Below are 25,513 nucleotides of genomic sequence, written 5' to 3'. Positions count from 1 at the left end.
ATATATATATATATATATATATATATATATATATATACACACACGCATTTATATACATGTATATATATGTGTATATATATGTGTGTGTGTGTGTGTATCTATATATATATGTATATATATATATACATATAGATATATATGTATGTATATGTATGTATGTATATTTATGTATATATATGTGTGTATATCATCATCATCATCATCATCGTTTAACGTCCGCTTTCCATGCTAGCATGGGTTGGACGATTTGACTGAGGACTGGTGAAACCGGATGGCAACACCAGGCTCCAGTCTGATTTGGCAGAGTTTCTACAGCTGGATGCCCTTCCTAACGCCAACCACTCAGAGAGTGTAGTGGGTGCTTTTACGTGTCACCCGCACGAAAACGACATACACATACATGTATGTATGTAACATACTTAATTAATATATATCTATGATCAAAATTATATCAATTATCAAATATAAGAAGATCCCTCATCCATATTAAAATGCAAATATGATGATATTACTGAATTAGCAAATGTTTTTAGATTTTCTCTACCAAGTCATGAATTTTGTTGGATTTTAGCTGTTAACAGTCATTTACATCTCAGAAATTTCTCCTACTATCAAATAGATTTGTATTTTTGTGATAGTTTTTTATGTATATGGTTATTTTATGTAGTTTATTATCTGTGGTTATTTTGCACAGAATCAGTGGTTTGTGATTAATCACAGAAGTTAAGCATCATTCCTAGAAACTGGTCATTACTAAGATGAGAAATGTTTTATGAATATGAAGTATTAGATGCAAGTATCTTGTTAATTAAAGGCTGTGCCACATATAAGAGCTTGTCCTTCTCGAAATTCAATGGAGAACTTTATTTCATTGATTTCGATGTTTTTCTCATCTACACATCAAATAAAAAGAGAAACATAAGTTGAAAAGAAGAGGAAGAAATTTTAATTAATACTAGTGGTGGAAGGTTTATAGAAAGAGTTGTCAACTAAATTACGAATGAAAAAGTAGGGTTGCTGTTTGATGTGAGCCTCACTCCTAATTCATTAGATAATTACAGCAAAAACTGTTTGCCACAATATTAGCCATCATCATCATCCTCGTCATCATCTGGTCGAGCTCACTCAGACATATTAGCCAAGATATTATCGAATGAAAACAAAAACAATCTTTTTTTTCTGTATGTATGCAGGAGTCAGTGTGTTCAAACATGTCTTGCTTAACAAATAATTATAACCACTAAAGTAATCATATTTTCCCCAAGTAAAAAAATCGAGATGATAATCATGGGGCAGGGGGGGGGGTTCTGTGACAGTGGCATAGGGTAACCAAGTTCAGTTTTTGTGTAACTCATTCTTCCCTTTTATTTATGACTTAGTGAAAGGAAGAAGGAGATAGAGATGGTAAATTTTGGTGTAGGTGGGTGGGGAAAAGAAATCATGTACCTGGGGTCATACTAAGACCACCAAGACCTGGTTCAAAAGATTGCTGCAGTGTAAGCCTGGTTAAAAAGAACTAACAAACAGATGTTCTTTGTGGGCCTCACACCTTGTTTATTTTCTAAATTTAATGTATTTGTGAGCCATTGAGCTGTTGAGGACTTACAAATAATCGTTGAAGTTATGATTTGTTTAATTTTAGCTGACATTGCTGTGATGGCAAATGTGTGATATGCAGGGATATGTGTACATGCCCTAGCATTGAAAATGGATGTTAAATGATATATATTACAATTAGCATGTGAGCCATGTGTAAATATAAATTAAGAAAAGAAGTTTCTGACCTATAGCTTCAATGGACCAAATAAGATTACTTTCTCCACTAATTAGATAATTAGTTTAATAGAAGTTTTTAACAACACTTAATGAGTAGCATGAGCAACCACAACACTTCACTTTTTGCTGTCAGCTTATCCCTTTGGTTTACCACGATAATTTTCAGGCATTTTGTAAATTCTTCTAAATCAAGATTTGAAATTATCACTGATTGGCTTCCTGCTCTTCCTACCTTCATTTTATCAGCCATATTCCCCATATTGACATAGACTTCTACTTGCCCTTTGTATCTGAATGTATCACATCCTCCACCTACGGATGCAAACCATAATATTAAAAAATACTTCTTTTACTGAAGGAGGAATATTGGGTTAGCAACCATCAAAAGGTTCTGGTTTCTAGTTAGTACAAAACTAGTCTGCATCTTATGCCCATCTGTGTGATGGGTAATTAAGTAGATGGCTGTTCCATTCTCTGAAGATTTTGTTGCAAGTAGAAGAAGAATTTGTAAAGCATATATCCAAGAAATTTCATCCATCTTTGTTTCTTGTTCCATGGCATAACCTTCATGCACACTGGTGTATTTAGCCATGTGTTTCTTGATATAATCGTTAAAATCTCCAGCTGTAGTAATGATATTTTTGCTATCAATTCCCAGGTTAGCTTCCTCAAAGAGCAAGCTCTTTGGATCATCTTCTATGGCATAATCAAAGCTTAAAGATACTATCAAGCTACCTATAACATAGTCATCTGCGTTTACATATTCTGGTTACCATCTCAGCTACTGCAGTTACTTCCACCACCCACATCTCTGCTAAGATTATACCTACACCACCCTTAGAAAGAATTTGTGCTTCTCACTCATAACTTAGATCTATCGTTTTACATTCTAATATCTCTACTATCTGGTCAGATCTACCTTCCATCATAACAGTATTAATATTCTCAGACTTGAAATTAAGACCCTATAAAGGAAGAAAAAAATAACACTTTGGGTGGTGAGATTACTCAATGATAACAGAAAAGTGTTCACATCCAAATTATGTCTATAATACATAATATTGACTTGATATATGTCAGTCTTGTTAATTTATTCAGTTCCATCATTTGTATTGCATGGTTAGTTAATCTTTTACAAGGGGATATTTTTTCTGTCTAAAAACCATAAGCAAAGTGGACACTGGATATCTATAATATGACACAGCCACTAGCCAGGATGTCTTGCAAGACTAAAAGCCCTCTCTACTTTGTAGACTAAAGGTACAACATCTTGTTTTTGATATTTTGTTTGAGTAAGAGAAGGGAATAAGAGGGTAGCAAGGTGACAAGATCTGATAATAATGCCCCAAATGAAGGGAAAATTGTTGAGTTACATTGGATTGCCTAGAGACAATAGTGGAGATCTGGAACGCTGGCATCTTAACATCAAGTGAACTGGTAAGAATTAAGAAGATCATATTTTCGAGCGAGATCGTTGCCAGTGCCCCTGGACTGGCTTGTGCGGGTGGCACATAAAAGACACCATTTCGAGCGTGGCCGTTTTCGTGCGGGTGACACGTAAAAGCACCCACTACACTCTCTGAGTGGTTGGCGTTAGGAAGGGCATCCAGCTGTAGAAACTCTGCCAAATTAGATTGGAGCCTGGTGTTGCCATCCGGTTTCACCAGTCCTCAGTCAAATCGTCCAACCCATGCTAGCATGGAAAGCGGACGTTAAACGATGATGATGATGATGATTGAATTTATAGGAAATCATGGAGACTGTGGTGGTGACTAACAGAATTGGTAAACTACCAGATGTACATCACTTTACATTGTAAGTTTAGATCCTACCCAGCTTCATTTTGTCCCTCGCCAGTCCAAGGTTTATAAAATATTCGATGTAGGCCTAATATAATCAGCTATCTCTTGAAGGAGGTGCTCCAGTAAGGCCAATTTGAGGACTGGTGCAAGTTAGAGAATTAAACTTTAATTTACTTAAAGAGTGTGGAAAATATGAAATCACATACAAAAACAGTTGAAGCAATATAGAAATATTTTGATTGCTAAGTAAGTCGAAAAGTGTTTTAAAAGCTGTTGGCTTCATAGAAAAGCCATAGCTATGAACATTCCTGAATTCTGCAGTAGACTTCTCTTTCCATTTCTGATTTATTCTCTTCCATTTGGATGACCACAGTCCAACTCAAAATGTTTAGGACTGCAAATTCATTAAAAAAGTGTTTTATCCTATTATATTTTTCAAGTAGATTGTTGCGTAGTATGTATTTTGATTAATATCTATTATATTAACATTTTTCTTTTGTACTTCATGAGTTTCGATTCATGAGGAAAATTCTGTAATATGGATTTCAGATATTTTGCTTCAGATCCAAGCATGAGCACTGGAAATGATAACAATAAACAGTGGTAAAATTAGATCTATAGCTTTTATTTGCTTCACATGGCTTTCATTTTAAAAATCAATTGCATATTGTGATTTTAATCTTGTGTATGGAGCCTTGAGCTTTTTGCCGAAAGCATAGAATGCCATTTAGTTCACATTACACATCTCTCTCTAATCAAATCAGTTCCAACTATATTCATTGCCGCTTCTTGTTTTGATTATTTTTTCACACAAGAGTTTTTTGACAAAAAAAGAAATTTGAAACATTAAACTAGTAAACTTTAATTTTATTCATAAAATTAAAGTTAAGAATTTAAAGTTCCTAATAAGACAACCAGTTTTCTTTCTAAATTTATTTGAAACAAATTTTCTTCATTTAATTGAACAGGTGTAAGTATTTTAATCAGAACTGTCTGATTTAGATTTCTAAATTTAAAATCTTCTCACAGGAAATTTAGCAAAAATCAATAAAATCCATTTTAAAAAGTTATTTTAATTATAATAATAACATTTACTTTAGGTTTTCATTTTGTTCTTATATTTTTTTTATGGGATATCACGAGAACGAGTCATGTAACATAAACAAAGATAAAAATATTTGATAAGTATTGTAGAACAGAGAAAAACAAAAGCAATCAATTCATCACTGATATTGCTTATATGATAAAAATATATTCTCTTCAATACATAACACTTCAAGAGAAGGGTTTTCTTTGATTTTTATTATGTAAAAAAATCCCATTATCATCATTGTCATCATCATCATCATAATTATCATCGTTTTCACATCATGTTCTCTACAGTTTTATGTAATTTCCAACCCGGTAGTACATCTCTGTCTTACTGTGATGTGCACTGCATTGTCTTTTGGAAGTGAAGAATTGTGTCTGTATCCTATATCTGTGTTATGTTGTGGAATTTGATTTGGTGCTTCTAGTGCAACCTCAGTATTTTGCCCGATTGTTACGTAGAATACGATGTGCAGTGTGAGCTGTTGTGTGTTGTGTGATATATGTTTAGTTTTGGGTGTTGAGTGTACACAGTAAGTGCTGTGCAGGTTGGTATATGTTACAGTCCACCTCATGCCAGCCATAGAGAAGCATACCAAAAATGATGTTGTAGTGATGATGATGCTGATGAGGATAACAATGGTGATACTGATGATGATGATGATAATTGTACAGAATGTGTTGTGATATTTTATTAAGTGATTATGTATAAAGTGTGTACTGCGTGAATTATCCTATTGAATTAAAAGTGTTTAGCAGGGGCTGTGTTTAGCAGGAGCTGTGTTTAGCAGGAGATTTGTTTAGCAGGGGCTGTGTTTAGAAGGGGCTGTGTTTAGCAAGAAGCTGGGTTTAGCAAGAGTTGTGTTTAGCAGGGGTTGTGTTTAGCAGGCCTGTTTTATGCTGTGTGTAGAGTTGTAAACTCTGGAATGGTTCTTTTTTCCCATATTTGTCTTCATGTAGTTCTTTATCCTCCAACACTCATTATTATTGATTCACATTTCAATTTCATACCCCGCATTCGATTTCATTCTAGTTCAAGATTCTTGTATTTTTATAGTTTTCTTTTCTTTTTCTTTTTCAATTCCTTTTGGTCAGAATATATCATGAGGTCTTGCAGAATAAGCAAGAGTTTTGTCCCACCAGAACTCTATTGAGATCCTTTTTGATTTCCTCTCAATCTATGCAATAATGCTTCAGATTATTACCGTTAGATCTTTGTCATGTACCAATGTATTCTTACCCCATACCTATGCCATTTTTTGTTTTTTTTTGTTTTCATTTTCCCATCAAAGTTTGGTGTTATTGGCCAAGAGCTATGGCAACCAATTCTGTCTGTAGAAATACGCTTGCAAGAAGTAGTAGTAGTAGTAGAAGTAGTAGAAGTAGTAGTAGTAACAGTGGTAATTGTGAAGGATTAGCAGAATTATTTTGAATATTGAACAAAGGCTTTGTCGCAGTCATCCAGCTCTTTACATTCTAAGTGCAAATCCGGCTAAGATGAACTTTGCTGTTAATCCTTCCAGGATGGATAAAACAAAGTACCAAGTCAAGTGCTGCAACTGATTTAATTAATTAATTACTCCCACCTCACAAATTACTAGCCTTCTACCTAAATTAGAAATCATTATTATTGTTTTCATTGCTTTTCTTTAAATAGACTCCAAATAGATTCACAAACTAAATGTTATTTATGAAGGCCTTAACTCAGTGGTGTTATATCGCTGAGCTGAGGTTCCATTAAGTAGTAATAATACCGTCTCTCCAACTGTGATCATGAGACGTACACAGCTGAGCAGGGTTTGTTTTCTCTTCCCATCCAACTACCATGACTGTACAAACAACTGCTTAACACTGCATTGAAAGACGATCATTCACAGAGTGGCTCTAATTTCACCATTAATCATTGATGTCGATGTAATAGCACTGTAATCTGGGCCTCTTGTAACTTTCTTCGGTTTACTTCAGCTAAATTTACTCTTTCTTTCTTTTCTTTTATGCTTTTACTTGTTTCAGTCATCTTGACTGAGGCCATGTTGGAGCACCGCCTTAAGTCGAACAAATCCACCCCAGCACTCATTCTTTGTAAGCCTAGTACTTATTCTATTGGTCTCTTTTGCCAAACTGCTGAGTTATGGGAAATGTAAACACACCAACATCAGTTGTCAAGCAATGGTGGTGGGGGGGGAACAAACACTGACACAAACACACACACACACACACACACACACACATACACAACAGGCTTCTTTCAGTTTCCATCTACCAAATCCACTCACAAGGCTTTGGTTGGCCTGAGGCTATAGTAGAAGACACTTGCCCAAGGTGCCACACAGTGGGACTGAACCTGGACCCATGTGGTTGTGAAACAAGCTACTTACCACACAGCCACTCAGTAACTTCCTTATATTTTATTTTTATAAGCCTGTCTGAAGTCAGCTTTATATCTTGTATCATTCCAAAGATGAGTATGAAAAGTGCAGGGCAAGAGATGAGGTAGAAGAAAATGAACTGTGCTTTTCTCTCATGCTTCAAATCTTTCTTCTATGTCAAAAATCAATGTATTCTAATTCCTCATTACATTTGAGCTTTGGTGAGAAATTTCATTAAAATCTTTGTATGAAAACTCATTTAGAAATAGACTAATAAAACATTGAACAATTAAATATTTTTTTCAGTAATATTTTAAAACTAAAGCTGATAAATGAAAATGTCTTCTGACATTTTGTTTTCATTAAAATTTAAAATATTTTTTCATATATAAAATCTCTCCAGAAGTCTTTAATCCGCACAATTTATTCAGTGCTGGTTTGTAAATATTTACATAAATAAGATAAAGAAACTCAGAGAAAGAATAACCTCAGAGCAGGATTCCAACTTCAGTATCGGTCACACTTCACTGCTGATGTTACATTGTCAAGCAACGTCAGTAGACAGAGAAGAGATATCGCAACTCAGTTATTACAACACTTTACAGTTGAATAGTTGGGAGGGAAATGTGCATCCATCTCTGAAATTACTTGCTTCAACCATATGTAAATTTTCCAATTTGCAAAGACAATTCCATTTAAGCATGGTCAAAAATATAAAACCCATATACAATAAAACAAGTACACAAAATAAAAATGATATCAAAATGACAAACATGTTTACTTATTCATGCTAACAATGGTGTTTTTCTTTTATATCATTTTTCTCTCTGTTCTTATAAAGCACGTTCTTTCTCTGTATGTGCAGAATGAAGCTGGAAGTTACAAGATTTCACTACAGGTGATTAGTATGTTTTGGCTCCATAAAGTTTAAATCCGAAAATTTAAAACTCGTAAACAGAAACAGAACTTGAAATTAATGCTACAACAAACAGGAAGGATGATGTTTACTGGCAGAGGCTAGAAGTTCTGGATACTGGTACTCATTTAGAGGGGAAGGGCGGTATTCGCAAAGCTGTTTCAATCTCTGTATTTCCAGCTGTGACTCTGAAAGTGTTACTGCTGTGTATTTGAAAGTTGTCAAATGTCAAAGAACAAACAATGTTTATAGAAGTCCGTAAACATCTAGTCAGGTAATTATATATATATTCCTTTTCTTTGTACAACTCTCTTTTACTCTCTTATGTCTAAGGCTTAATGCTTTTGCAAAAAAATTGTGGATTTTTTTAATAAAAAATTCACTGAATTATTTATGGACCAAAAGGATTGTAGATAAAATAACAATTTATGACACAACTGTGCAATGGAAATGTTATTTAATCCTTTACCATTTAAACCAGTTAAATCAAGCCCAAATATTCTACCTATATTATGTTCAAACCAGCCATATCCAGCCTCTCACACCTACCCTACAATGTCATTCTGAAAATATATAATGACATTATTGAAATCGCGAAGCTTTGAGATAATGCAAGAAACAAACCAATGACCTTCCAGCAGAGAATTTCTTGTTTCTTTTAATTAATTTATAGCATTTAAAACTTCTGTGTGTGTGTGTGTGTATGTGCTGTTCTCCCCCTTTTGTTAGTATTCTTTAAAACAAGAGATACCTTTACAAATTCATACACAGGTAAATATAAGCATAACACTTCATCAGAACCTTTTTATCTGTCTGTCTGTCTGTCTAATATACATATGTAAGTGTGTAGATATGTATGTAGTGAAAGATAGACACACACATACACACACACACACACACACACACACACACACACACACACACACACACACACACACACACACACACACACACACACACACATTTCGTCTAATCTGCTCTTAACTATTAATCAATTGTGAAATCACTAAAACTCATACCATCAATATTTTAAAGTCAATATTTTTCAATGGTTTTCACCTGCTAAACTTGAAAATACTACTTCTTACAGTCACTGAATAATTTATAAGCAATAAACTTAAGATGCAATTTTAGCAGAAACTTGAAAAATCTCCCTGACTCTATTTTCATTAAATGAATAATTTAGATATATGATTTTTCTACCGTTTGACATACTGGTCTAAAGAAAAGAAAATTCATTTGTAATAATTTATTGATATTCTTTGAAAGATGTGTTTGGATATATATTACTTTGTATGCACACAATGAATCACTTTTAATTCATGTGTCTATGCACATCACCCTCTATATGTATACAAATGTGTGTGTGTGTGAATAATTTTGTGTTACACTAAGTGGTGCATGGTAGCAGAATTTTTGACACGAGTCAAATATAACAAATTGCTCCAAATTGCTGTTAGAGTATCCACATAAGTGGAGTCTGCACTCCAATTTGTATTGGCAATGAGTCAGTTGGAGTCATAATAATGAAGTCCAAGCAAATAATGATATTTTGAGGTCATTTAATACATACACTTCAGGTCTCAGTAATATATAATAGGAAATGAACCCATTGCATATAACTTTCTTTGAAATGTTTTAACTGAGCAGATTCTTGTGTAATGGATGAATTTCCTGTAATAAGTATATTACACAAACCTGAAATGTACATATTAAATGATTTCAAAATATCACTATTAATCTAACTTCATTACCACAACTTATATATATATGTATATATATATATTTATATATATATATATATATATATATATATATATATATATATATATATATCAGAATGTAACCACGTGTGTGTGTGTGTATAATAATGTATATGAATCCCTCCTTCTCTGCTTGTCTCATATACATATATATATATACATACATATAAATATGTGTGTGTGTTTATTCATATACACACACACACACACATATACATACATACACGCACACACATATATACATGCATATATATATGTGTGTGTGTGTGTGTGTGTGTATGTATGTGTGTGTGTGTGTATACAAACAAGATCTTTACTTTTAAAAACACTATTTGGAAGACAGGGTTATGTGTGTGTTTAATACTTCACTTTAAGGAATTTTCACACAGAAGTATTTTGAATCGATTTCCCCTTACTGCTGCACCATGGGTTAACATTGCAGGCTCCTGTGTTTTCTAATAACAATGCTTCCCTTTTGAAAGTAGTGTTTTGCAGCTAAATTTTCTTCCTGTCATCAACCCTAGACTTTTTGTTGTTAAACTAACACTTGTCATGAAATTTTCAGGATGGATACAAACTGTAATTTTTTCTCTTCTTTTCCACATTATAGCAAAAAACTTAATGGAACTCTGACAAAATGTTTTAACATGTTGAAAATTACACATTCAGAGTAATCTCTTGATGCAGACAATGTGGTGATGGGGAGGGGGGCATACTCTACAAGTTTCCTTTTTAGTGAATAATATAAATATACTTCAGTATTGCAAATGTGTCCGACACCCTTCTATATCTTTCAGCATAGGGTTGTGTTACGCATAATGCTTCCCTCATGAGTGAGCTATTTTTGTGAAGAATTCTATTCAAAATGGTTGTCTTACTAATGTTTTCCTATCTAGCTTTGGTTTGATGTTGAATTGCAGACTGTGTTGCAATTGCTCTTTATTGTAAGTACATAGTGAGTCTTTGAGGAAGTGTTGTACATATGTACGTGTGCTTATATTGTAGCACTGTGTGTATCCTGGTTTTCAAATAGATAGGCAGAATTGCAGTGGGTTGTATGACATGATTAAAAGTGTTGGTGTTGAGAAGGTTAAGAGATACAGTGCAGAGAGAAGCATATTCATAGGTGTGTATGTGCACACACACACACACACACACACACATACACACACAAATTCAGGTTAACAAGTTAAGTTCTTGTAGGTGATCTTATGGTTCTAATTAGATCATTTCTTTACATACAGTCAGTTTTTTAAATACTTCCATTTGGCTATAAGAAATTACCTTTCAAAATTATTTTGACTCAAATACCATTATCCTGGATTATTCCAAAATAAAATAATCTGATAGTTGCTATATTCAAAGATACCAATTTTGCCATTACTAATTTATTGTTATCATTTTTTATTGTTTTTTAGATTTATTAAAATTACCGATAGGAATATCTCATTGAATAGGAATATTTCTTCTTTTGAAATAGAATTTTCTAAATTTGTGAAGGCTTTACTTTATCTTCTTAAAGAACAAACATTTCTCCCCATATTTTTAATTATTGATATTTGCAATTTGTCCCTATTTATTTTTGCTTTTAATTATGTTTTATCATGCGGACATTTTAGTTTTCATTTCTATATACAGCAAAATTCTCTGGCAACCATATCATATCTCTATTTTAGAATCAACTCTGCTTGTTGTACAGATAGATGCTTTCATGTTTTGGATTATTTTGAAATTAATTACATAGAAACATATATATTCCTGATTAAAATTGGCAGAAAAATCTTCTCTACTTCCTGACTTCATTAAACTTATCAAGAAAGCATTACTTCTTTCATTTTCCTTCATTTTTTATTTTTTAACCCCAAGAGACATAAATTAAAAATTTCTTACATATGATAAAACATTCCGTGTGCTCAGAGATATCTAACTTGTGGAAGTGTTCTTATTGAAATAATAATAAATGTTTTAACTAATGTGAAGTAGTGACTTTATTGAGATTTAAATATTCTTGTCTTATAGTTGTTATTTCTCTGCAAATATGGGCATACAGAGCAGTTGTCCCAGGAGGTGAGACTATGGGTCTAAGGAATCCAATGCTCTTCTCTGCACACTGTGGTTGTGATATGCTTTGCCCTGAGTCCTATAATGCTGCCTGAATATCAGGGGTTAGACCATTCACATTTGATGTATAGGAATGTTTTATTCATCAATTGATTAAACAGTTAATCAAGCTATGAATAATAAAGAAGTGAAATCAAATCAGTGTGTGAGTTTATAATTTTTCTTTTTTTAATTTTGAAATTTTAGTTTTGTTTCTGGCACATAATTCCATACAATGAGGAAATTCAAGAAATTAGTGTAATTAATACACTTTGATTATGATATTTTATGAATTGCATCATCATCATTACATCTCCTTTTTCCATGCTGGCATGGATTGGACACTTACAATGTATGAAAATATGAAGGGGTGGTCTTGCTCATTGAGAGCTCATTTTCTTAACAACAGCATCTATGATTAGGAGCTGGGGTGGGTGGGATTGTGTAGCTTTTGTGTCTTTTCCTGGTTTTCTTGATAGGATTTCCAGGTTTTTCCCATTTAAATTCTGTCAATAGTACTTATGATTTTACTTTTAACCTCTTCTGTGAATGTAAGCCCAAAATGGCTCAGTGTAAAAGTGAAGCAAAGATAGATCCTTGCAGAATAAATAAGTATACTGTGAGTAAAAGAAAAGAATATCATTTTGGTCTGCATTATTTGCTTGTTTGGTGGAGTTTACTGATGGTTCCAAATAAACAGATTAGAAAGAGTAAAAAAGAGAATGAAACGAAAAATAATGAAGAATGATAAATTAAAAATAATAAAATGGTGAAGGATAAGAGAGAGGAGTGAATGGCACAAAGTCATTGGACAGTAATCAAAGATGGAAAGATAGTCAACAAGAATTTTGGTAAACATGGAAAACAGGAAGGTTAAGACAAAATAAAACAACTAAGAAATAACTATATACACCAATAAATTTGAGGAGGGGGAGGTGATCTCAGCCACTCCTATATCTTTCACCATCACTTGCTACAGTCACCTCTTCCACATTTCTCACACATCACTCCTGACACACTTATGAAACATCCCCCTCTATCCCACATATATTCTCCCCACCTCCACCACCACTACTGTTCTCTGTGATTAGATTCTGATGTATCTCCAACACCATCTATTTCTCTTTATCTTTGTCTCAATATATCTTCTTCCTCTCCTTGGCCAAGTATGTCCTCTATAGAAAGACATCTAGCACTATCCCTCTATTATACATTAACCTCTCAACTTGACCAAAGCCACTCCTCCCCATTACTGTTTCTTCTCCCAGCCAAGAAGGATTTGTCTTGCAAATACTTGGCAACTCCACTGGTGTTAGTGCCATGTAAAAAGCACTCAGTTCACTTTATAAAGTGCTTGGCATAAGGAAGGGCATCCAACTGTAGAAACCTTGCCAAAACAGACAATTGGGGCCTGGTGCAGCTCTCTAGTTTGCAATCCCCTGTCAAACCATCCAACCCATGCCAGCATAGAAAATGGATATTAAATAATGATGATGGTGATTTGAAGAAGTTAAAGACAAAATATATATATATATATACATATATATGTGTGTGTGTGTGTGTGTGTGTGTGACCCTTGCTATGTAAATTTGTGCCAGTGTCATGAAAAAAGCACCCAGGGCTCTCCATAAAGTGGTTGGCACAATTTCTTCCTGCCCTTTACACACTGAGCTTAAATCCTGCCTTGCTTAGCTTTGTCATTCATCCTTTCAGGTTTGATAAAATAATGATTAAATACTGGGGTTGATGCAACCAACTAGACCTGCCTCCCTCTAAAATTTCTGGTCTGGTACCAAAATTTGAAACAATTATTATTATTATTGTTTGAAATTCCACAAACCTGATAAAAGGAGGCAGTCAACCAGGAAAACCTGAAGTGTTTATTAATGTTTGTAGCTGAAGACATTCCTAAAGTAACTGGTTTCTTAATATCCTCTCTAACAATTTTCACTTAATATCTGCTTCGGACTCTTCAGTTCCCTATCTTTCACCTAAACACTTTCACTTTTTACACTTTCTTCCTGGTCCCTGTCATCTTATATATTTGATGAAAGCAAACCAGTTGCTTTTCAGAAATTGGTTTACTCTGAGCTGGTAGGAACCAGTTCTCAAAGTGTTAATTCTTGCATACACATACATAACACTTGCCTTCCATTTCAGTGACATAGCTTTCTTCATGCTCTGTCTTGTCATTCCTTTCTCTGTTGCTTTACCTCGATGGCATTCTCAAACTACTTTTACAATGTTGGATTAAAATTTCCTTCACATTTTATGGAATTAAATGGAAAAACGATATTGTACACATTGAGTAAAACATGGGAAAAAAAAAACGCCAAAGGAAAAAATATTTCTTTAATTCTTGCTGGTTTTAAAGAAGAGAGGAAAATAAAGCAGCTCTGCCAAAAGTGCCAAGATATAATTAGACAAAAAAAAATGGAGATGATAGATATAAGCAGCAGACAATAAAAAATACATTATCACAACATTTTACATCAAAATTGAACTTCCTCCTTCTCCAAGTAAGAAAAATAAATTATGCTGTCTTCCATTTTTTAAAAACTTTTCTTTCCAAATATATATATTTTTTCTTTTTTTATCTCCTTTCCAATGACACGTGCAATAGTTGTGTCATGCAGTGTTTCTGTGGATGAAAGACGGAGATCAAATCACACAAAAGTACAGCTATCATTTCTTATTTTCCCATTAAAATTTCGTTTGTTTATGTCTTTTTTTGTTGTTGTTTACTTTCAAATCCTGCATTTGCATGCTGATTTATTTTGAGCATTTCTTGCTATCACCACTACTATCATCACCATCATTAACATCATTGTCTTCTTTTTCTTCTTCATCATCATCATCATCATTACCAATTTGAAAGTATAAAGGTTTAAAAGAGAATCAAAGAAACAAAGTAATGTTTCATCCTTATTTCTAAATGTGTATATTGGTGCATTAAGCAATGTTCTTTTTGCCTTTAATTCCTTTCTTTCTTTCGTTCGTTGTTGTTGTTGTTGTTGTTGTTCTTGTTCTTGTTCTTCTTCTTCTTCTTCTTCTTCTTCTTCTTCTTTTTCTTCTTCTTCTTCTTCTTCTAAATATATGTGGAGGATGCTTGTGATTTCATGGTCTCCTGCAGTGCATTCGTTTATATAATAGTCTTGGAGAAGGACAGACTTTGCAAAGCAACTATTAATCTTGTGTGTCCTTGACTCTAAGCAATCTACACTAAAATGTTCTTTTCAGAAAAATCTTGAATCATTTCCCTCATATAATATATTAAATTGATTTCTGCCATTGTTGGTGTTGGATAGAAATCTAGAAAGAACACAAGGGAAAAAAATGTTAAGAAAAAGGGGAATATTGGAAGTGAGGTTGAATGAGCATTCACAAAGTAATATTGAACATTCAACTTTTTGTTTTCTATTGATTTCCATACTACATTCAAAATGAAATAATTGATTTTAATTCCTCGTCAAAATGTGTTTGTATTTGTCCATGTCAGTATCAATAATATGTGTGTATTTATATGGAGTTGTATTAGGACTGCTTATAAACGTGTATGCATTTCTGATATTATTTATGTAATTCTAGATTTGCCAACAGTTGGAGATTGTTTAAATAATCAGAATATAGTATTTGCATATGAAAGTATTAAAGTTTGAACTAAAAATTTCTTCCCATTTCACATAGTTCTTAAACAGTCATTTTTTTTTCTCTATATGGAAGCACTGTATTGGAAAAACATTTAAACAGGTACTAATAATAATAATTCTAGCCATGCATCCAGAATTTTATGCTTTCTAAAATCAGTTTCAAATTTTGGCACAAGGCCAGCAATTTTTTGAGAGGAATAAGTTGATTACATCAACCCTAGTGTTCAACTGGTTACTTATGAATTTGAACTCAGAACACAAGGACCAATGAAACACCACTCAGCATTTTGCCCAGTATGCTAACGATTCTGTCAATCCACCACCTTTAATGGTTTCAAATTTTGGCACAAGACCAGCAATTTCGAGGGATAGGACAAGTCAATTACATCACCCCCAAAGCTCAACAGTTATTTATTTTATTGACTGTGAAAAAATGTAAGGCAGAATCGACCTCAGTGGAATTTGAACTGCCACTGAGCATTTTTCCAGTGTTCTAATGATTCTGCCAGCTCACAGCCTTATGGCTTTCTAAAATCAATAGTCAGCTGTGTGCACTGGTAAATCTCTCAATCATCGATTCTAAATGCGCGGATCAAGGAATATATTCTTTTCTACTCTAGGCACAAGGCCTGAAATTTTGGGGGAGAGATGCCAGTCAATTAGATCAACCCCAGTATGCAACCAGTACCTAATTTATCGACCCCCAAAGGATGAAAGTCGACCTTGGCAGAATTTGAACTCAGAATGTAAAGACATGAAATACTGCTAAGCATTTTGCCTGGCGTGCTAACGCTTCTGCCAGCTCGCTGTTTTGGATCAAGGAATATATTCTTCACTTATTTCTCAATAATGCTTCGTTGAGTCAATGCAGACACTTACAGCTGCAAGTAATAAAGAACTTCCAATATATTGGCAGTTCTATGACTGTGGAGGAATTTCATAATCATTTGGATCAAATAACAACTAATATTAGAGGCAAAATAGTAGACAGCCTACTTCTGATGAAATTTTAATTAATATTAATTATTTAGTCATTATTTGGATTTTTCTTTTTTTTTTTTGCATTTTGAAGAATAAATATAAATAATACATTGATGCCTGAAGACATCATTAGTGTGGTGCCATAATAAAAAAAAACACACACACCCAGTACACAGTGAAATGGTTTGCCTTAGAAAGGGTATCCAGCTGCAGAAACCATGTCAAAGCAAACACTGGAGTACAATGCAGTCCTTACACTCATTAGATCTTGTCAAAATCATCTTACTCATGCCATCATGAAAGATGGACATTAAAAATTGATGATGATGACGATGATGATGTTGAAGCAAATGAAAAAGAAGTCAATATGAGCTAATAAATGTTGCCCCAACAATTATTTAAGTTAATATAATAACATCAGAGAAATCGATTACTTTCATAGAATGACTGCTTATTGCAGAGATTACAGAGTGAGGGGGAACCTGTAATTTCAGGTTAGTCTTTGGTGTCTATTTCTTGCATCGGCATCAGTAGAAGCAACAGTTAATGGGCTTACATGCCTTGGCATTACTTGCATTTCGGTTGGTTCACAGGAATGACAAAGTCAGGTTGATTATAATAAGAGTCAGTCTGGCATAAAGTAGATACTGTTAGGAGAATAGATGGACATCACTTGCATGTATAATGGTGGAACCAAGCTGACAATCATGCAAGCATTTTAGACTGCAATTGATCTTCCATATCAGCAAGATGTATAGTGCACTAGAATAGCTTACAACTGACATATTAGAAAGCAGAAATGTTCCCATTTGTAATGAATGATGTAGAGTTCCACGGTCAATATGAAATGACTAGAATGCATAAAAATTCAAGATGATTTGGCATGCATGTCAGAAGAACTACTTAAACGGAATAAGTTTTATATGGCAAGTACATTGAAAACGGAGAAAAGATAAGGTTTAAAAATGCTGCAAAATCTTCTCTGGTAGAGAAAGAATGCAAGAGGCTTTTAATTTTTCTCCCATTACATTAACATACCTCTCATCTAACTGCTTCTCTTCTACTTTGACTAGTTTTATCAGTCATTGACACTACATCAAAACGAAAACTATTGTGAAGCCAGTAGCAACACAGCTACATTATCAACTTTGATAAACTGAAATTACATTCACTTCATGCTTTGTGAGAATGTAACACGGCAGACAAATTCCCTGTCATCCAAAGTATCATTAACATCACGTTTAGGATAACATTCCGTTTCAAAATTGCAGCTCAATGTTTCCCTTTCCTTTACTGTGCAGCATTTAACAATCAAATAGAATTACCTTGAGCCAAAAAATAATAAGTTTGTAAACCAGACGTAAAGTTAATTTTATGTATAGTAACAACATTTTGTCGAAGACTAAATTGGATATTTGCTTGACATTTGAATTTACGAGATTTAATTAGAATAGTTATCCCTTCCAAAATGTCCCACCTCTAATGATATCATTGGGAATATAGTTTTGTTTCATAGTATACATGTTGTTTCATTTTAACCATGCGATAGAGAAATAATTCAAATTAAGCTATCTTTTTACATAACCATACTAATGTTTGATTTACAGTGTGAATTTAGAATAAACATGGTCTTTCATTGTAGCCTGAATTTAACTTCTTATTTTACACAGCTTTTGAAAAATAAAGCCTGCTTAGAGAATGTAAAGGAAGATGAAAGCTGCTTGAAGAGTTTTAAAATCTAAGAATAAACAGATAATGCATTTCAAATCTCAGTTGCACCTTTTTGGAGTTTTTATTATCTTTCATCTCAAATGGATTTTTTTCAGATATGTCTTTTTCTTTTTTTAATTATTTTCTCTTTGTGTTTTTGTTTTCTATTCTTTCTTATTTCATTTGAGTTCTTGACAATTCAAAACAAAATAGAAAAACACATTAAGCAATTTTACCTTAGTCTTCTTCAATAACAACTTTGAAATTCCTTTCTCGTTTCATAATTCTACAAGTCTCATTTCTTTATTGTATTGTTTAATTTCACTTATTTTTCAAACTCTCGTATATTAAATAAGAATCTTATTAAGAACACTGAATATATAGTGAATCTATGTGTGTGTTCCAACAAGGCATTTTTATACGCAAGTAGCAATGTTTCTTTATATTTGTATATATGTGTGTGTGTGTGTGTGGTAGATGCAAAACAGACTATATATAGGAAGGGGTGTCACATATATATATATATATATACACACACACACACACACACACATATATATATATATATATATATATATATATATACACACACACACACACACACGTGTGCATTGTGTGTGTATGTGTATACAAATATATATATGGTAGATGCATCACAGAGCATATATAGGTTTGTGTGTCTTATATATATATGTGTGTGTGTTTGTGTAAGGAAGATTATTGATTTTTGAGATTATCTTTCCTTTTTATTAGGAGTTAGTCTCAATTGCCACCAAGTGATTATTCTACCATCTCTGAAAACAGAGATGATTTTTATAAACCAAGAATTCATGTAGTATGGTACTTAATATACACTTATTATTTGTTATTAAAAATACATGCCACTGGCCTTTCTGAATTATTTCTCTTTATTCATTTTCATTTCATTTTTGCATTATGAGTTAACCGACAAAAAGAATGGAGAAATGATGAAGCAAGAGTATTTATATACAACTGAAAACATCTTGTGTTAGGGAGGTAGTGAAAAGACTGCAGAGTGATCTAGTAGGCACGATATTAAGTAAGAAAAGTTAAAATACCTCAGGGTGATTTATGGGAAAACTAGACACACACCCACACTCTCTCTCACATACACTCAAAAACTTCATGAGGCACATCTTAATTCATTTAATGAAGTCATTTATTATCTGTGAGCTCTCTACAACTAATTGAAATTCGTTGTGTGCCTGCATATATATATATATATATATATATATATGCATACATGCATGCATTTACATATGCATAAATGTATGTATATATCGATGTGTGTGTGTATGTATATGTATTCACAATATCTATCAAACTATCTATGTATCTATCTACATAGCTTTCTCTCTCTTTTCCTCTCTCTCTCTCTCTCTCTCTCTATATATATATATATATATATATATATGTATACACACACATCCACTCACATATATATATTTGTATAGACACACATACATATATATTATTGTGTGTATGTATATGAATATATATTTGTGTGTATATACATATATATATATATTGATTTCAAATTTTGGCACAAGGCCTGTCCTGTGGGTTTGGGGAAGAGGCTATGTTGATTACATTGACCCCAGTTTTCAACTGGTACTTATTTTATTAACCCTGAAAGGATGAAAGGTAAAGTGGACCTCGGCAGAATTTGAACTCAGAACATAAAGACAGACGAGATGCTCTTAAGCATTCTGTCTGACATGCTAATGATTCTGCCAGCTCACAGCCTCAATATATATATATATATATATGTATACACACACACACACACACACACTGATATCACATATATATGTTTAAACTGGAGTTGATTTATTGTAATCCTGGATACACCACATAATTCTTTGTTGCCAACGACCTGTAACTGAAACAAATATTCTTTCAAAGCTTGAGGAATTCATGGAGAGTTAAATATTAGATGTAAATTGTTGAGATTTCAAAACAGAACCATGAAGCATGTAAATTTTAAGCTCTGAGATTCAGTAAAATAATTTGTTTACCTTTTGATAGGGATTTTGATTTTGTTTCAAGTGAAAATTATTTCCAGAAGTTATTTTTTCCCTTAAAGATTAACCACCAAATATATTATGATCCTCGATGTGGATCACCAAAAGTTTACATATCTTGTCTTCAAAATAATGTAAATGACATCGTTTTATTTTCCTTTCTCCTCTGATTTATGTGTTTCATTTTCTTTGCAATTATATCTAGCTAAGTTTTTATGATAAATTTTTATCTAAAACATAACTTGGGGTTATAGAAGAAGAGACTTGCTCAAGGCTGCACACAGTGGGACCGAATCCCAGACCGCATAGTTGGGAAGTGAATTTTTCAACGACCTCAGTATGAAGAACTGTCTATAGGTCAAAATCTTTAGAATAAGAAACAAGTGTTTGGCTATTAACAAAAATATGATATTTCTCTGATTGCTGTCAGGGATTTCTAAGTAGCTGAGAAAATGTCACACCTCACAGAGGACTAAATGTATGCTGCTAATCTTTTTTATACAAACCATTTTTTTTTTTTTTGCTTTTGATGAAACTAGATCAGATTTCTAATAAATTAAGGCTATTGGGATATCAAAAACAATAAATGAAAGATCACATTATTATTGTTTGGCTGCTGTTCTCTGGCTTGTCTAATAAGTTCCTTTCCTTTCAGATGGTGAAAATGCAAGTGTACATTAACTAGACAACAGTACATTTTCATGCTTTTGCTCTGTAACCTATTTCCTTCATTGTATCAAATGAATGATGAGCAGAGGTGAAAGTTTATACAGAAGGAGATTTAAGCCTGTTGAAAAGAAAAACAAAAAGAAAACTAAGACATTTTACAACTGATCAACAGAGATGCCAGAAAAAAGGGTGAGCAACATCACTCATTCTTACATTTCAGAAAAGTTATTCTCTAAAGAATTGCTTATGGTTGGTCATGGTGCTTTATTTAATCAATGCAATTCATCAATAATGATATTTTTGTGTTTGTTTCAAGACAGTTTCTATGTTGCTTTGTTAAAACACTGAACTGAAATAGCATAAAATTAATACCAATTATCAAAATTAACAATTTCTTGAATGGCTTTCTTTTGTCCAAGAGATTTACTTCATAATCTAACAGGATTTCTCTGATTTTTATTTATTTTTTTTCTCATGATTTCATTGTATTTTTGAATTTATTACTGTTGCTGACAGAATCACTAAAGCATCGGACAAAATGCTTAGCAGTATTTCAGCTTGATCTTCACATTTTGAGTTCAAATCCTACCAAGGTCAGCTCTATTTTATTGACCTTGAAATGATGAAGTATCTGCCAAGTACTGGGGTCAATGTAGTCAACTAACCCCTTCCCCTTATTATTATTATTATTATTATTGAGGCAGAATTATTAGTGCACCAGACAAAATACTTAGTAGTATTTCACCTGTTGCTATGTTCTGCGGTCAAATTCCGCCAAGGTCGACTTCACCTTTCATCCTTTTGCAGTCAATAAATTAAGTACCAGTTGAACACTGGGGTCGATGTAATAGACTTGTCCCTTCCCCCAAAATGACTGCAACTGTGGCAAAATTTAAAGCCATTATAATTGTTGTTGATGTTGTTAGGGTGGAGGATTGATGGAGTTGTTAGAATATCAGATAAAATGTGCTCTGATGTTTTTCCTTGCTCTTTACAATTTGCTTTTGAAATCTTACTGAGATCAACTTTACTTTCATCCCCCTGAGGTCAACAGAATAAAGTAAAAGTCAAATTCTGGGGTCGATGTCAAAATTTCTGGTCTTGTACCTAAACCAGAAGTTATTATTATTATTGTTGTTATCGTCATCATCATCATCATCATCGTTATTATTTTGGTGAATTAGCAAGGTGGTCAGAAGGCAGGATCATTAGCATCCAGGCAAAATACTTCATGGCATTTCACCCAGCTTTAGAGACCATACCAAGAAAAGCCAGACTGTATGCATGCAATGTGGTTGTCTGATCAATTCAAGCAGGTAATAACTCCAAATAAGAACTGAATTGGGCTGTCACAATCTGTCTAACTTCTACTGGCATGAATAACCAACGTAAAGATTACAATGCTCCCTATATCTAGCAAGCGCTTTCTGTCTGTCTACCTGGATATCTGTCTGTGTATTGCATTTATCTGCTTATCAGGTTCACTTTTCTCTCTGGATGATCAGAAACAAACAACTCTCAGTACTAAAAATCAGAGCCTTTCAGTTATAATGTATTAAAGAATATTCTACATTTGTACAAAGCTCTGTATGTATGTATGTATGTATAATATATATATATATATATATATATATATATATATATTATATATATATATATTGTTATTTGTATATGTGTATGTTTCATGTGTTTATATACTCAGAAATTTATGTGTGTGTGATTTCCTGTGTATAAAAATATGTTTGTGTGGTTTGCTTCCCTCAAGTGTAAACTTACATATTGAATGTGATATCTAAAGCCTAAAATCCTCTTTTCGAAAAGTATTAGTTTCTCTTCATCATCATTCAGTTTTCCACTTTTATATATAAAAATATTCATAACCATGAATATTTCCTTTCTTCATTTTTATATTTTGGTTTTATAAAATAGAAATTTTAATAAGCCCTTTCAGGCATTGAACTTACCTCTACTGCTTTGTTGTTTGTCCGATTTTGTATAATAGGAAGTGAAAAAAAAAAAAAGAAAGAAAATTAAGTATGAATGGAAATAGTAAGCATGCAAATAAAGAAAGAATAATTTCACTTTGGTTGTTTGCCAAAGTTCAGTGCTGAAGAGCAGCCGAGGTTTGGGTTGGTGGTTTAGGCTGTGATTTATGTTGCTTTAGAAATAACTGGATTGACTTGAAAGTTGCCAGTGAAATGGGGCAGTTCTGAGAACTAATCTATTATTTAGTAGAGAAAGAGAGCTGACCAACATAGGTTTATTGGAAGGAAAGAAATATTTCAATCTCAAATCAATAAAGAATATATTTGAAATGTGTAAAAATATGATAAGAAAAAGTAATAAAAAACGAATGAGTACCAAATTTCTCTTTCTTTTGTTCTTTTGCAATCAGTTGAAATACGTCAACACATCAGAAAAAAATGGATATGTGGAAATTTTGTACGATTTTTGAATAATAAATTTAGTTTTTTACTAATATACTTCTATTCCTATATATATAATGTTAATGAGGTTTATAATAATAATAATAATAATAATAATAATAATAATAATAATAATTCTTTCTAATTTGGGCACAAGATCAGCTACTTTGGGTTGGGAGGAGGCATATCAATTACATTGACCCCAGCCAGTATTCAGCTTGTACATTTGGATTGACCTGGAAAAGATGACAAGTTGATCTTGGTGAGATTTGAACTCAGTGTGAAGAATTGAAAGAAATGTTACCAAGCATTTTCTGTGAAGTACTAACAATCCTACCATCTCACTACCTTAATAAAATTAATAATAATAATAATAATAATAATAATTATTATTATTATTATTATTATTATTATTATTGTTCAGTAGTTTTATTTTTATAACGTGCTTTCACTTCACTACCGAGCGCAGCTCTGTGCGCCTTGGGTATGTGCTGTGGTTTGCTGTGGTGCTCTTATGTTTACTGTATTGAAAGTGTTTTGCGTAGAATGTGTGCAGTACCCAGTAGTGCAATTTTCTGTATGTTATATATATTTGTAAGTCCTGGTATTTTTGTTATGTATTTGTCTGAATATTTTTTTATTATACCCAAGGCACCTACTATGATAGGAATTGTTTCTGTTTTTAGATTCCACATTCGAGTTATCTCTATTTCCAGGTCTTTGTATTTTGAAAGTTTTTCCATATTATTATTTTTATTATTATTATTATTATTCCTTTATAACACAGTGTAGGTGATAATGCACCAGAGTCTTTAGTCATCTGTCAAGTTACAACAAGGACCTCAGACAGATAATACTTCCCTTAAGATGTGTGCTGTGCTCAATAAGGCTGTTTTTTGCAAGACATCAATCTTGCATGGGATTGCCAGTTGCCTGAAGAAGTTTCGAAGTTTCAATGGATTGAGCCCAGTCCACCGATCACCACTGGTATCACCTTTACATTACCCTCTCGCATTCCATACAGTCTTGCCATTTCCACCTTCAATTCTTGCCACCACCACCACCACTACCACCATCACCATCCTAAAATGTTAGATATTTAGATATAAGAAGTTTCATGTGATGAAAACTACTCTACTTTGCATGTGATTCTGAAAGGCATTTATGTTTTCAGGTAATTATCATCATCATCATCATCACCAACATCATCATATTACTACTGTAAGTTCAATAGTTTTCTAGAAAAAAACTCGACATATTAGTAATGTGTATAGAAAATTTTGCCACCAGTATTACATTTGCCTAACCAAAGTTTGGCACCGCAAATGGTAGTTGCAAAAGAATGCTATACTAAAAGTTCTCTCCAAGAAGTGTCTGAATCAATAGGACAATCGAACTTGTTTTAAAATAGACAAACTACAATGGATGGTCATAAATAAATCAAATTATTACGGATGATGTCTAAAGATGATAGAATTATATTTAAGAGTAAAAATATAAAGAATTAAGAAAGTGAAAGGATTATGTTTTATTCATAGAGCTTGTGAAAAACATATATTGTAGAATATTTACTACATTGGAATAAAATAATGATTGATCAAAAATTACTTAGACACCACTTCTGCCTGGAAAACAAAGTGTTGACTTGTTACTACCATATCTAATGTAGTTGATTTCCAACACTGAGAAGAAAAAATCTGTTTAATGAATAATTTCAATCAAGGTATGAAGTGACTTGAAAATTCTAATTGCTGAAAAGTAATTAAAAGTTGAATTTGAAAATGCAGGCTGTTTTACCACACCCTCTTTTTAACTAATATATATATATATATAAATCTAACACCACCACACGCATCTCCACCCCCATATAACTACAATTCCTTCCTCTGTTCCCACCACCTTCTGCTCCTCCCCGCTGATTACACACAGAAATGCTGATATAACTTGTTTACTTGTTTGACCTTCATACTGGTAAAAAGAGAAAAACATCCACCTGTGTTTCATCTACTAATGTTATATTGCCTGATGAAATGAATCCATGATAATTATCAATTGGATGCCCACGAATATTACAGACAACACTGTAATCTTAAGAGACATGTGATCTGTGAAAACGTGCACAGTGATGCATTAAAAGTTTATAAATTCCATCCAAGTATTATTGTCATTATTACTATATATATATATATATATATATATATATATATATATATATAT

General features: G+C 32.9%; 1 protein-coding gene across 14 annotated transcripts in view; it reads left to right on the top strand.

The window, feature by feature from the left end:
• LOC106878639 (thrombospondin type-1 domain-containing protein 7A) overlaps window positions 1–25,513 on the top strand; it is a 999,802-nt gene that overhangs the window by 269,472 nt on the left and 704,817 nt on the right. For 3 of the 14 annotated variants that reach the window (XM_052974008.1, XM_052974012.1, XM_052974010.1), the window contains exon 3: window positions 20,857–21,059. The exons of the other annotated variants lie outside the window; for them this stretch is intronic. The gene's annotated coding sequence lies outside the window, so the exon portion shown is untranslated. The remainder of the gene's footprint in view (window positions 1–20,856; window positions 21,060–25,513) is intronic. 14 annotated transcript variants of the gene reach the window in all.

Source organism: Octopus bimaculoides, chromosome 17, assembly GCF_001194135.2.
Source record: "Octopus bimaculoides isolate UCB-OBI-ISO-001 chromosome 17, ASM119413v2, whole genome shotgun sequence".
NCBI lineage: Eukaryota > Metazoa > Mollusca > Cephalopoda > Octopoda > Octopodidae > Octopus > Octopus bimaculoides.
This window is presented reverse-complemented; position numbering and strand designations above follow the sequence as displayed.